Here is a 12752-nt window from a genome sequence, read left to right on the forward strand (position 1 = left end):
AGGGAAATTAAAATGACAAATTAAATAAAAAAGTTTAAAGTTAAATTAAAATTGAAGCCATAATTTTAATTATAATAATAAATAAAACAAACAATAATAAAAAAAGCATTTGTTTCCTAGAAAATTGTTGATAAAATGATTTTTTTCAAATGTGCAAAAAACTTTAGTTCATTTGCTCTTCTTTTTCGGCATTTTAAGACTTTTGATGGCTTAAAGCATTTTAACGAAATTCGTTGTGTCCATCATGCGGGCAATATTTTGATAATTTTTCAACATTTAAAAGGCATCTGTTAAAAAATATTATTCAATAATGAATAATGAAACTTTAAATCAAAGTAAAGAGGTGCCCTGTTTTCCATTTAGTGCAAATGAAAAAAAAAGAAGTCCAATTAAAAATTTTGCAATTCGTTCCGCTAAGGAAGTACAAAATGCTACTGAAGCAGGAACTTTAGATTTGACGTCAGTTTTCTTACAATCTGCATTAAATTTTAATCTTTCCCTTTATAACCAAAATAGCATGCAAAGAAATGATGTTTTTTTGATTCAAAACAATGTCAAAAACAAGTAAGGAAGGTTAAGTTCGGGTGTAACCGAACATTACATACTCAGTTGAGAGCTATGGTGACAACATAAGGGAAAATAACCATGTAGGAAAATGAACCGAGGGAAACCCTGGAATGTATTTGTATGACATGTGTATCAAATGAAAGGCATTAAAGAGTATTTTATGAGGGAGTGGGCCATAGTTCTATAGGTGGACGCCATTTAGGGATATGGCCATAAAGGTGGATCAGGGTTGACTCTAGAATGCGTTTGTACGATATGGATATCAAAAGAAAGGTGTTAATAAGTATTTTAAAAGGGAGTAATCCTTAGTCCCATAGGTGGACGCCGTTTCGAGATATCGCCATAAAGGTGGACCAGGGGTGACCCTAGAATTTGTTTGCACAATATGGGCATCAAAAGAAAGGTGTTAATGAGTATTTTAAAAGGGAGTAATCCTTAGTTCCATAGGTGGACGCCGTTTCGAGATATCGTCATAAAGGTGGGCCAGGGGTGACTCTAGAATTAGTTTGTGCAATATGGGTATCAAACGAAAGGAGTTAATGAGTATTTTAAAAGGGAGTGGGCCTTAGTTCTATAGGTGGACGCCTTTTCGAAGGTATCGCAATAAAGGTGGACCAGGGGTGACTCTAGACTTGGTTAGTACGATATGGGTATCAAATGAAAGGTGTTAATGAGTATTTTTAAAAGGGAATAGGCCTTCGTTCATATGTATTCGCCTTTTCGAGATATCGCCATAAAGGTGGACCAGGGGTGACTTTAGAATATGTTTGTACGATATGGGTATCAAATGAAAGGTGTTAATGAGTATTTTAAAAGGGAGTGGGCCTTAGTTCCATAGGTGGACGCCGTTTCGAAATATCGCCATAAAGGTGGACCAGGGGTGACTCTAGAATGTGTTTGTACGATATGGGTATCAAATTAAAGGTATTAATGAGGGTTTTAAAAGGGAGTGGTGGTTGTTGTATAGGTGGTCGCATTTTCGAAATATCGCCATAAACCAGGGGTGACTCTAGAATGAGTTTGTACGATATGGGTATCAAATTAAAGGTATTAATGAGAGTTTTAAAAGGGAGTGGTGGTAGTTGTATATGTGAAGGCGTTTTCTAGATATCGACCAAAATGTGGACCAGGGTGACCCAGAACATCATCTGTTGGATACCGCTAATTTATTTATATATGTAATACCTGCCAAGATTTTAAGGGTTTTTTATTTCGCCCTGCAGAACTTTTTCATTTTCTTCTACTTAATATGGTAGGTGTCACAACCATTTTATAAAGTTTTTTCTAAAGTTATATTTCGCTTCAATAAAACAGTCCAATTACCTTACCATGTTTCATCCCTTTTTTCGTATTTGGTATAGAATTATGGCATTTTTTCATTTTTCGTAATTTTCGATATCGAAAAAGTGGGCGTGGTCATAGTCGGATTTCGTTCATTTTTCATACCAAGATAAAATGAGTTCAATTAAGCACGTGAACTAAGTTCATTAAAGATATGTCGATTTTTGCTCAAGTTATCGTGTTAACGGCCATGCGGAAGGACAGACGGACGACTGTGTATAAAAACTGGGCGTGGCATCAACCGATTTGGCCCATTTTCACAGAAAAGAGTTATCGTTATAAAATCTATGCCCCTACCAAATTTCAAAAGGATTGGTTAATTTTTGTTCGACTTATGGCGTTAAAAGTATCCTAGACAAATTAAATGAAAAATGGCGGAGCCACGCCCATTTTGAAATTTTCTTTTATTTTTGTATTTTGTTGCACTATATCATTACTAGAGTTGAATGTTGACATAATTTACTTATATACTGTAAATATCAGTTTTATTTTTCTTTGAGCTTAAGGCCTATTTTTATAAATAAAACACTTGATTTTGTGTTAAATTATTTAATTTATTCGATATTTCGACCTTAGTCTAAGGTCATCATCAGGACTGCAAGAAACAATACAAAAACACTAATACATTTATCAAATATTAACATTTTTGACATAAGTCATTTTCACATATAAACAACATATAAAAAATATAGATATATTTAACATAAATCATCAGCACAACTTACGTTTTAAGCAATGCTTTAAAGACTAAAATGCGAAAACAAAATAAATTAAGGAATAGCCGACGAATCAAACAAAGAGTGTGCATTCGTCGGCTATTCCTTAATTTATTTTGTTTTCGCATTTTAGTCTTTAAAGCATTGCTTAAAACGTAAGTTGTGCTGATGATTTATGTTAAATATATCTATATTTTTTATATGTTGTTTATATGTGAAAATGACTTATGTCAAAAATGTTAATATTTGATAAATTTATTAGTGTTTTTGTATTGTTTCTTGCAGTCCTGATGATGACCTTAGACTAAGGTCGAAATATCGAATAAATTAAATAATTTAACACAAACTCAAGTGTTTTATTTATAAAAATAGGCCTTAAGCTCAAAGAAAAATAAAACTGATATATATTTTTACCGGCCAATAAGTAACTCAATTATATACTGTAAAGATATTAAATTTTTTGTTAAAATTTTACTTTAAAAACAATTTTTTTTAAAAAGTGGGCGTGGTCCTTCTCCGATTTTGCTAATTTTTATCAAGCGTACATATAGTAATAGGAGTAACGTTCCTGCCAAATTTCATCATGATATCTTCAACGACTGCCAAATTAGAGCTTGCAAAACTTCTAAATTACCTTCTTTTAAAAGTGGGCGGTGCCACGCCCATTGTCCAAAATTTTACTAATTTTCTATTCTGCGTCATAAGTTCAACTCATCTACCAAGTTTCGTCGCTTTATCTCTCTTTTGTAATGAATTATCGCAATTTTTCGGTTTTTCGAAATTTTCGATATCGAAAAAGTGGGCGTGGTTATAGTTCGATATCGTTCATTTTAAATAGCGATCTGATATGAGTGCTCAGGAACCTACATACCAAATTTCATCAAGATACCTCAAAATTTACTCAAGTTATCGTGTTAACGGACGGACGGACGGACGGACATGGCTCAATCAAATTTTTTTTCGATCCTGATTATTTTGATATATGGAAGTCTATATCTATCTCGATTCCTTTATATATGTACAACCAACCGTTATCCAATCAAACTTAATATACTCTGTGAGCTCTGCTCAACTGAGTATAAATATATTGTGGAACCACGGTTAAATGTGTTTGAACAATTTGCACAACAACGCTTATTACATAGTACAAAAGCTTTTAGTAAAATGAGTAATGTAATTGCAAGTTGTAGATCTGGTTTAAGCGATCTATGTTCTGCATATAAAATTGAACAAAAGTTAAAATCGTTAAGCATTAAGCTTAGAAATTAGTGAGGTGGTTGTAAATGATGAGATAGAACCTATTCATAAAAAAGGAAGCCTAATATATGCTTCAAATTAATAGTATAAAAATGTATTAAGGTTTGTCATTTGGAAAAGCTGTTGCGTGATTTCAATTTGGGTATGCATATACTTTTTGAACAGCAACTTGAAAAATGGCGGGGGGCTATTGGTGCTCCATTACACCACATGTACACGTAATCTGCATTGTTTCGCCCAGTGTACAGATCCGAAATAGGTTCTCCATATACCTCACTATCTCCTGCAGTATCCAGCAATGCTCACTGAGCTCAACTCCAGAACTTGAAATTGAAGTTGGTTCCAAAATACAGTCCGTAGATTTATCTACAATTTTGAGCAGCATTAGAAAAGCACAACAATTATTAGAATTTTACGGCAAAACCGGAGAATTTAAAGAGGAACACCGCACCACATTAATAACGGTTATTGCTGAATTTTTCGATCAGCAAAACATACACCTCTCCTTATCGGCTACATATATTCTGGAGCAGGAAATAATACAAAAATTTCCATCTGAGAAACTGGTATTGAAATCATTCAGTATTAAATACTAATAAACAGATCATACAGGCTGCCGGAGTACTGTAGCGTTTTCCAAGCGGAAAAACTAGCCGTAACCAAAGCAGTAGAAACCTTGGAAGAAAATAGCCCAAGCTGCAATCGTGTTAACTTTTATATTGACAGTCAAGAAGCAATTAAGGCAATAATCTCGCATAGTACAGCATCTAAATGTGTGTTAGAGTGTAAGCAGTCCCTGGAGAGAATCGGGACAGGGAGAAGCATACATCTATATTGGGTCCCAGGGCATATGGGAATAGATGGGAATGAAAAAACAGATGAACTAGCTAAAAAGGGCGCATCCCTTGAAGCTTGCTCCGTAAAGGTCCCAATTAGACTGGGCAAAATTAAGTGAAGGCGAGAGGTGCACATGATCGACCAAGCTGGAAAGGCGTGGGTTCAAGCGCGGGGCTGTAAAGTGTCGAAAATTATGTGCAGGTCTTACAACCTTAGACTAACAAAGTTGCTTCTATCATTAAAAAGAGAATATAGAAAGAAGAATATATAGTAAGCACGCAAATTTTAAAGCTAACTCAAAGCAGCTGTATACGACTACCAAAATTCCTGCAGAGAGTAGTAAAGGTGATGGTCGCTGCAAAATGTTAGGTAAATTATAAACTATCATTAATGGTATTATGTTTTTGTAATACTGAAACTGATATGTATAATTTTTTAGAACCTGAAGAAACAGCAGAAATTGTAATAAACACAATAAAGCACGACACTCTATCTGCCGAAGAATTTGAGAGATACTGGAAGGCATGCAGCAAACACAGGCTGTGCAATATTAAAACTGCAGCAACAACGATGGAGGTGTTTGAAAGTTGGCCGGAATACAAATTGCCATCCGTATATTGACTGGTAATCGTTTTTATTATATTATTTCCTTGTCATTGAATGAATATTTTTCTAATATTTATTTGATTTTATATTATAGATTGAGATAGACTTTGCAGTCCTTTTTCCGGCAGCGTCTTCGATTTTAAATACTTGGGACCAACAAAAGTTGTATGCCGTATTGATGTCAGAGGGCCATTTAAATAACAAGACTTACAAATATATGCTGAGCGACATCGAAAACTTGAATAAAAGAAAAAAAATATGAAAAAACTAAAAAAAATCTGCATCTTATTAATTTTTTTTTATTTTCTCTTCTATTTTCAGCTAGCCTGCCTACTCTGGGCGCTGCACGGTTGCCTTGTGCCGTTGCAAAAACTTATTAGAAAAGGAGTAGATAGCAAAAAACAGTAACGCGATTTACAATAAAAGATTCGCAAAATGCGTTTGTTATGATACGTCCATCAATCGAGGCTCTTGAAGAGTCCATCAGAGTTTTAACTGAAGAAAAAACCCCTACTCAGCCCTTCATTATCATTATCGGCAAGGATATAAAGAATGTGAATGAGATATTTGTTTATTTCGACGGGATAAAATTTCCTTTTAAAAGTTTAGTAAGAGCTACTGACATATGTTTTAAAATATTTCATGTTTTTGGAATACCCAAAATCATGCGCCACATTTTGGACCTTCATAGAAATGTGTTATTTTGAAATGCCTGTAAAGTCAAATTTTCCGAAAGTAAACATTTATGTAATGCAATTAAAATTAACAAATGATGTAATAAAAATAATAATAAATACAAATACAAATAATTACATAGTCGAAAACGCAGTCTTTTTATTTATATTCTACAAAAAATATTAATAATTATTAATAAAAAATGTATTGAATTTAATAAAATATTAATAGGCGTAGCGAACTTTTTATTAAAAATTTATTAAATTTAATAAAAAATTAATTAAATTCAATGACATATTAATAGGTGTAGCGAACTTTTTATTAAAAATGTATTAAATTTAATAAAATATTAATTAAATTCAATAAAATATTAATAGGTGTAGCTAACTTTTTATTGAATCTCTGTGAAAAATTAATTAATTAATTTATTAAAATTAATAAATTGTACGATCTGCCAATAAATACGCAATAGAATTCAAAAAATAAATTTAATAAATAGTTTTATTAAATTTAATCATCGATGTGTATTGTGACAATTAAATAATTTATTAGCTCATTTTTAATAAAATTTTAATTGGGACAATGTACTTTTTTATTGATATTACGTACCTTTTTGGTTCAGTGTGTAGACATAATGATTAATGTGTTTATGTACATGTACATGTGTGGCTCGCTTCAATGTGTTTTTCTGTTCTTGCGTGATTATTTACTTAGTAAATACTTAGAGATGGCAATATTCGTCACAGTATATTTTCGAATTTTCCGATTCTTTCTCTAATTGATTCGAATTACAAAATAATGCTGATCTTTGAAGTTTTTTACAAGTAAAATTTTTTTTGGAAAAAAATTTATTTTTTTCAGTGTAACAAACATTTTTTCAGTATACCTTTTCGAAATCCGATCCGAATACCTTTCCAATGGTACCAAGATTTGAAATCGTTTGAGCCGTTCTGTAGTTATCACAGCTCAAAAGTACCTATTACCGTCATATTTTACGCATTTTTCACAATTTTGACACCTTGCCACGCCCACAATTTTTCAAAAACGGAATTTCTAAAAATGAAGTTGTGAATGTATAGGTAAATTGTACCACTATGCAAAATTTCATCAAAATCTGAGGGGTCGGTTTCAAAATGTGCCTTTTTTAGGTTTTGATATGAAATTCATCATATACATATTGTAACGAATTTATTTACTGCAATTCTCCTTATTTGCAACCTTCTGCTAACGTTTGAATCACTAAACTGTTGAATAAATAACTCCACTATTCAATAATGCAAAATGGGCTTTATTAAAGTACTTCAGAATAACACTACTATTGCTCGCCAGATAGCGTCTTAAATCAAACTGATTGTCGTGCCTCTACTGTTGCTGCCTTTTACACTGTCTGATTTCCTCGTTGCATATTTCTAGGCTTTTCTATTTCCAGAACTTACTAGTTAGTTATCAGCTATGAAATTACTCAGCTGTAACTACAGATGCATGATTTTATAGCTTCTCTCAAACCCCATGCGCTTTTATGTGTGAGCGACACTTGCACAACCATTGCATACTTTCGGGAATATCTCAGATTTGTGCATGTGATTTTGCGTTGCTTCTCCGCTGCGTGTACGTACATATGTGTAGACATAATGAATGAATTATTGATGTGCATACAAGTCACTGCTTAGCATTGGCTTAGAGATGATAGTATCCCTTAGTGCTGCTAATATTCGTTACAATATATAACATTTTGTAAAACACAAAAAACCTGATTATTTAGTAAGCAATACACCTAGAATGTTGAAACTTGGGGTGTGGACTGATATTAAGACTTTTGACAAAAAAATGTTTAAAATGGGCGTGGCACTGCCCTTTCATGGCCAAGCAATTTTCTATGTTTCGGGATCCATAACTCGAAGAAAAATTAACATATCGTAATGACATTTTGTACACATATTTTCCTTATAACAGAAAATATTTCTAGTAAAAATGGACGGGATCGGTTAAAGACCACGGCAACTTAGATATAAAACAAGTTTAAAAGAGTCGTAGACTAGAATAATAAGCTATAACTTAGCAAAAAATAGTTTTGAATCAATGATATTTCACTCATCAAGTTTTATTGTAAGAGAAAATGGGGAGACATTTTTTTAAACGGGCGGTGCCACGTGTTATTTAGAACAGTAATTTATCTGAAATGAAATGTTCAATTAAAGTTCACGCTGAGTATATTATGTTCGGTTACACCTGAACTTAGACACCTTTGCTTGTTGTCTTTCATTTTAATTTTTATACTCAGCTGAGCAGAGCTCACAGAGTATATTAATTTTGTTCACATAACGGTACCTCGCAACGGCAAAAACTAATCGAAATATATGTGTATATATCGAAATGATCTTGGAGAAAAAGAAATTAATTTAGCCATGCCCTTCCGTCCGTCTGAGTAAATTTTGAGGTATCTTAATGAAATTTGGTGCGTAAGTTCCTGGGCACTCATCGCAGATCGTTATTTAAAATGAGCGAAATCGGACTATAACCATGCCCACTTTTTTGATATCGAAAATTTCGAAATACCGAAAAAGTGCGATAATTCATTACCAAAGCCGGATAAAGCGATGAAACCTGGTAGGTGGTTTGACCTTATGACGCAGAATAGAAAATCAGTAAAGTTTTAGACAACGGGCATGGCACCACCCACTTTTAAAAGAAAGTGATTTAAAAGTTTTGCAAGCTGCAATTTGGCAGTCGTTCAATATATGGTGATGAAATTTGGCAGGAACGTTACTCCTATTACTGTATGTGTTCTAAATAAAAATTAGCAAAATCGGATAACGAACACGCCCACTTAAAGAAAATTTGTTTAAGTCAAATTTTAACAAAAAATTTAATATCTTTACAGTACATAAGTACCTAAATTGTGTCAACATTCAACTCAGGTTAAGATATGGTGCAACAAAATACAAAAAGAAAATCGAAAAATCGGCGCGGCTCAGCCCTTTTTCATTTAATTTGTCTAGAATACTTTTAATACCATAAGTCGAACAAAAATTTACCAATCCTTGGGAAATTTTTTAAGGGCATAGCTTCTATGACGGTAGCTGTTTTCTGTGAAAATGGGCGAAATCGGTTTAAGCCACGTCCAGTTTTTATACACAGTCTACCGCCTTTTCTTCCACTCGGCCGTTAACACGATAACTTGATATATCTTTACTAAACTTAGTTCACTTACTTATCTGAACTCGCTTTATCTTGGCATTAAAAATGGGCGAAATCCGACTATGACCACGCCCACTTTTTCGATATCTAAGAATGAAAAAAAAAAAATAATGCCATAATTCTATACCAAATACGAAGAAAGGGTTGAAACATGGTGATTGGATTGTTTTTTTGACGCAAAATATAACTTAAGAAAAAACTTTGTAAAATTGGTGTGACACCTACCATATTAAGTAGAAGAAAATGAAAAAGTTCTGCATGGTCAAATCAAAGTTCACAGAGTCAAGTCAAAAAAAACGTCACCCTTGGTCTACACTTTGGTCGATATTTACCAAACATATGTGATATGGAATTGAAAAGAACTTATAAACCATCTACGAAGCCCTACGAAACGAAGGGTGACGAAGAAATGCGTTCAAATTTAACCAAATTTTTATATTTAAAAAAAAATATTCAAATAAAACGAATTGGTAGCTGAAGAAACATAGCAAAGGAGTTGCTCCACTTTTGAGTATTACCATTTGTATGTATCCATAAAAAAGACAATTTTATCTCCAAAGCTCTCAGCTGAGTATGCAATGTTCGGTTATACCCGAACTTAGCGTTCCTTACTTGTTTTTAGTAAACTCTGCCTTCTTTTCCTTTACATATTTTTTATATTGTGACGAGTATGAGTGACACTAAGTGATACCCACATCCCTAGTTTGATGCTAAGTAAATGAAGTCACAACAACAATAAAGCAGACAGTCACTTGTATCTACATAAACGAATCAATAATTATGTCTACACATATGTACGCACATGCAGCGGAGAAGAAACGCACAACCACATGCATATATCTGAGATACTCCCGAAAGTATGCAATGAGGGAAGATATAAAATCTTGTATTTGTAGTTACAGCTGAGAAATTTGATAGCTGATGGCCAACTAGTAGATTCTGGAAATGGAAGCGCCTAGAAGATGCGAACGAGGAAATCAGAGAGTATAAAAGGCAACAATGGTAGAGGCGCAATAATTCAGTTTTGATTAAGACACTATCTGGCGAGCAATAGCAGTATTATTTATTGTGAAGTACTTTAATAAAGCCCATTTTTCCATTGTTCAATATTGGAGTTATTTATACAACAGTTTAGTGATTCAAACTTAGTAGAAGATTGCAAATAAGGGGAATTTCAAGTAAATTCGCTACAATATTTTTATTTTATTTTTTATGAAATATCCTCAATTCTTTTCGAAAGTTTCGTTTTGTGTCACACTTTTATATTACATATGGATTTATATAAAATTAAACTCGGTAAAGCACATACCTAACGGGTGGTGTGAAATAGGCTAAATTCTTTTAGCACATTTCTTCGTTTTTAACTAAAAATTCGTGTTTTTTGAATTTTGACACTATCGAAGTAAATGGGCGATATATGTATATGTATTTTATAAGGGTGATATAGGCTAACTGGGGAACCGAGCACCCAAAACTAACTTCGGTAGCGCGCCAACGGCGTACCGGATGGTGTGGAAAAAGCAAATTTTCAATTCAATTTCAAATCATTTCACCATAATTCTTTGTCAGTTTCATTTGATTTTACATATTTTTCACATTTTTGTTTAAGGAGCTCCATACCAAAACGTATAATTATATTTGAAAAGTTTGTAGAAAATTTAAGAAAATGCAATCAAAAAGTATAACGTCCTAGATTAAATTCAAAATTTTAATGAAAAGTTTAAGTAAGTTACACCACTTTGCTATATTTCCACTCACTGCTCAACTACTAACGCATTATTATACTACCCCAACACTGGATGCATAGACTGAATTCAAAATTTTAATGTGAACTTTAAGTAAGTTAGACCAGTTTGCTATATTTCCACTCACTGCTCAACTACTAACGCATTATTGCACTACCCCCAACACTGGATGCATAGACTGAATTCAAAATTTTAATGTGAACTTTAAGTAAGTTAGACGAGTTTGCTATATTTCCACTCACTGCTTAACTATTAACGCATTATTGCACTACCCCCAACACTAGATGAATAGACTGAATTCAAAATTTTTATGTGAACTTTAAGTAATTTAGACCAGTTTGCTATATTTCCACTCACTGCTCAACTATTAACGCATTATTGCACTACCCCCAACACTGGATGCTTTGACTGAATTCAAAATTTTTATTTGAACTTCAAGTAAGTGAGACCAGTTTGCTATATTTCCACTCACTGCTCAACTACTAACGCATTATTGCACTACCCCCAACACTGGATGCATAGACTGAATTCAAAATTTTAATGTGAACTTTAAGTAAGTTAGACGAGTTTGCTATATTTCCAATCACTGCTCAACTATTAGCGCATTATTGCACTACCCCCAACACTGGATGCATAGACTAAGTTGAAAACATCACATACTCAGCTGAGAGCTTTGGAGACAAAATTGTGTTTTTCATGGTTACATACAAATGGTAATACGAAAAATTGGAGCAAATTGCCTTTGCTAATTTTCTTCAGCTATCATTTCGTTTTATTTGAATATTTTTTTTTTTAAACATGAAAATTTGGTTAAATTTGAACGCATTTCTTTATCATTTTTTTTAAATCACCTCAGAAATATTTTCGCAGCGCTCTTAATTACACTGCTTTACAGCCAAAATTCACCAGAGACGCCATTATGAAATTCCTATGTAAATTTCAAGGTTATTTTTAATTCTATGGTAACGTTTTTGAGATATTTACGAATAACGGTTTAAAAAAAAAAAATTGGGTCCACTTAATCATATATACTTCGTATGCAATTATGTGTTAAATTTATGCTTGTTGGTACGGCGGTTTTCAAAGAAACTTTGGTATTGTTGCTATTTTTGTTCTATTTATAGAACTACAACGAATTAACAAATTTTGTCTGTTTGTATGATTTAATCGGGGATTGCCCGTATTGCTTTTTTTTTAAATGTATGAAAACATTTATTTGAAGCAATTTTTAATTTTATAATTTATTTAATAATTTGGAAAAAATTTAAACAACGTGACATAAGGACGGACAAGGCGACAGCTGTTTCGAAGGAAGGCAATTGGGAAAAACTTTACAACAACTAAGGCATGACGTAGCTGAATGTGTTTGTAACCATTTCAACTATCGTAGGAGTGCGGGTTCGACTCCCACTCCCGGGAGAAAAGGCTTTGAAGAGATTTACAAGGTATAATCGAAACAGCTGTCGCCTTGTCCGTCCTGATGTCACGTTGTTTAAATTTTTCCCAAATTATTAAATAAATTATAAAATTAAAAATTGCTTCAAATAAATGTTTTCATACATTTAAAAATAGCAATACGGGCAATCCCCGTTTAAATCATACAAACAGACAAAATTGGTTAATTCGTTGTAGTTCTATAAATAGAACAAAAACAGCAACAATTCCAAAGTTTCTTTGAAAACGCCGTACCAACAAGCATAACTTTAACACATAATTGCATACGAAGTATGCAATATGTAAAAGATTAAAATATGCAAAAGAAGGCAATTGGGAAAAACTTTACAACAACTAACGCATGACGTAGCTGAAT

At 32.9% G+C, this 12752-nt stretch overlaps 1 protein-coding gene across 5 annotated transcripts in view; it reads right to left on the reverse strand.

Annotated features, from left to right (window-relative positions):
* fusl (fuseless) overlaps positions 1-12752 on the reverse strand; it is an 871305-nt gene that overhangs the window by 770671 nt on the left and 87882 nt on the right. The window lies entirely within an intron of this gene.

Source organism: Eurosta solidaginis, chromosome 2 (genome assembly GCF_040869045.1).
Source record: "Eurosta solidaginis isolate ZX-2024a chromosome 2, ASM4086904v1, whole genome shotgun sequence".
In the NCBI taxonomy this organism is placed as follows: domain Eukaryota; kingdom Metazoa; phylum Arthropoda; class Insecta; order Diptera; family Tephritidae; genus Eurosta; species Eurosta solidaginis.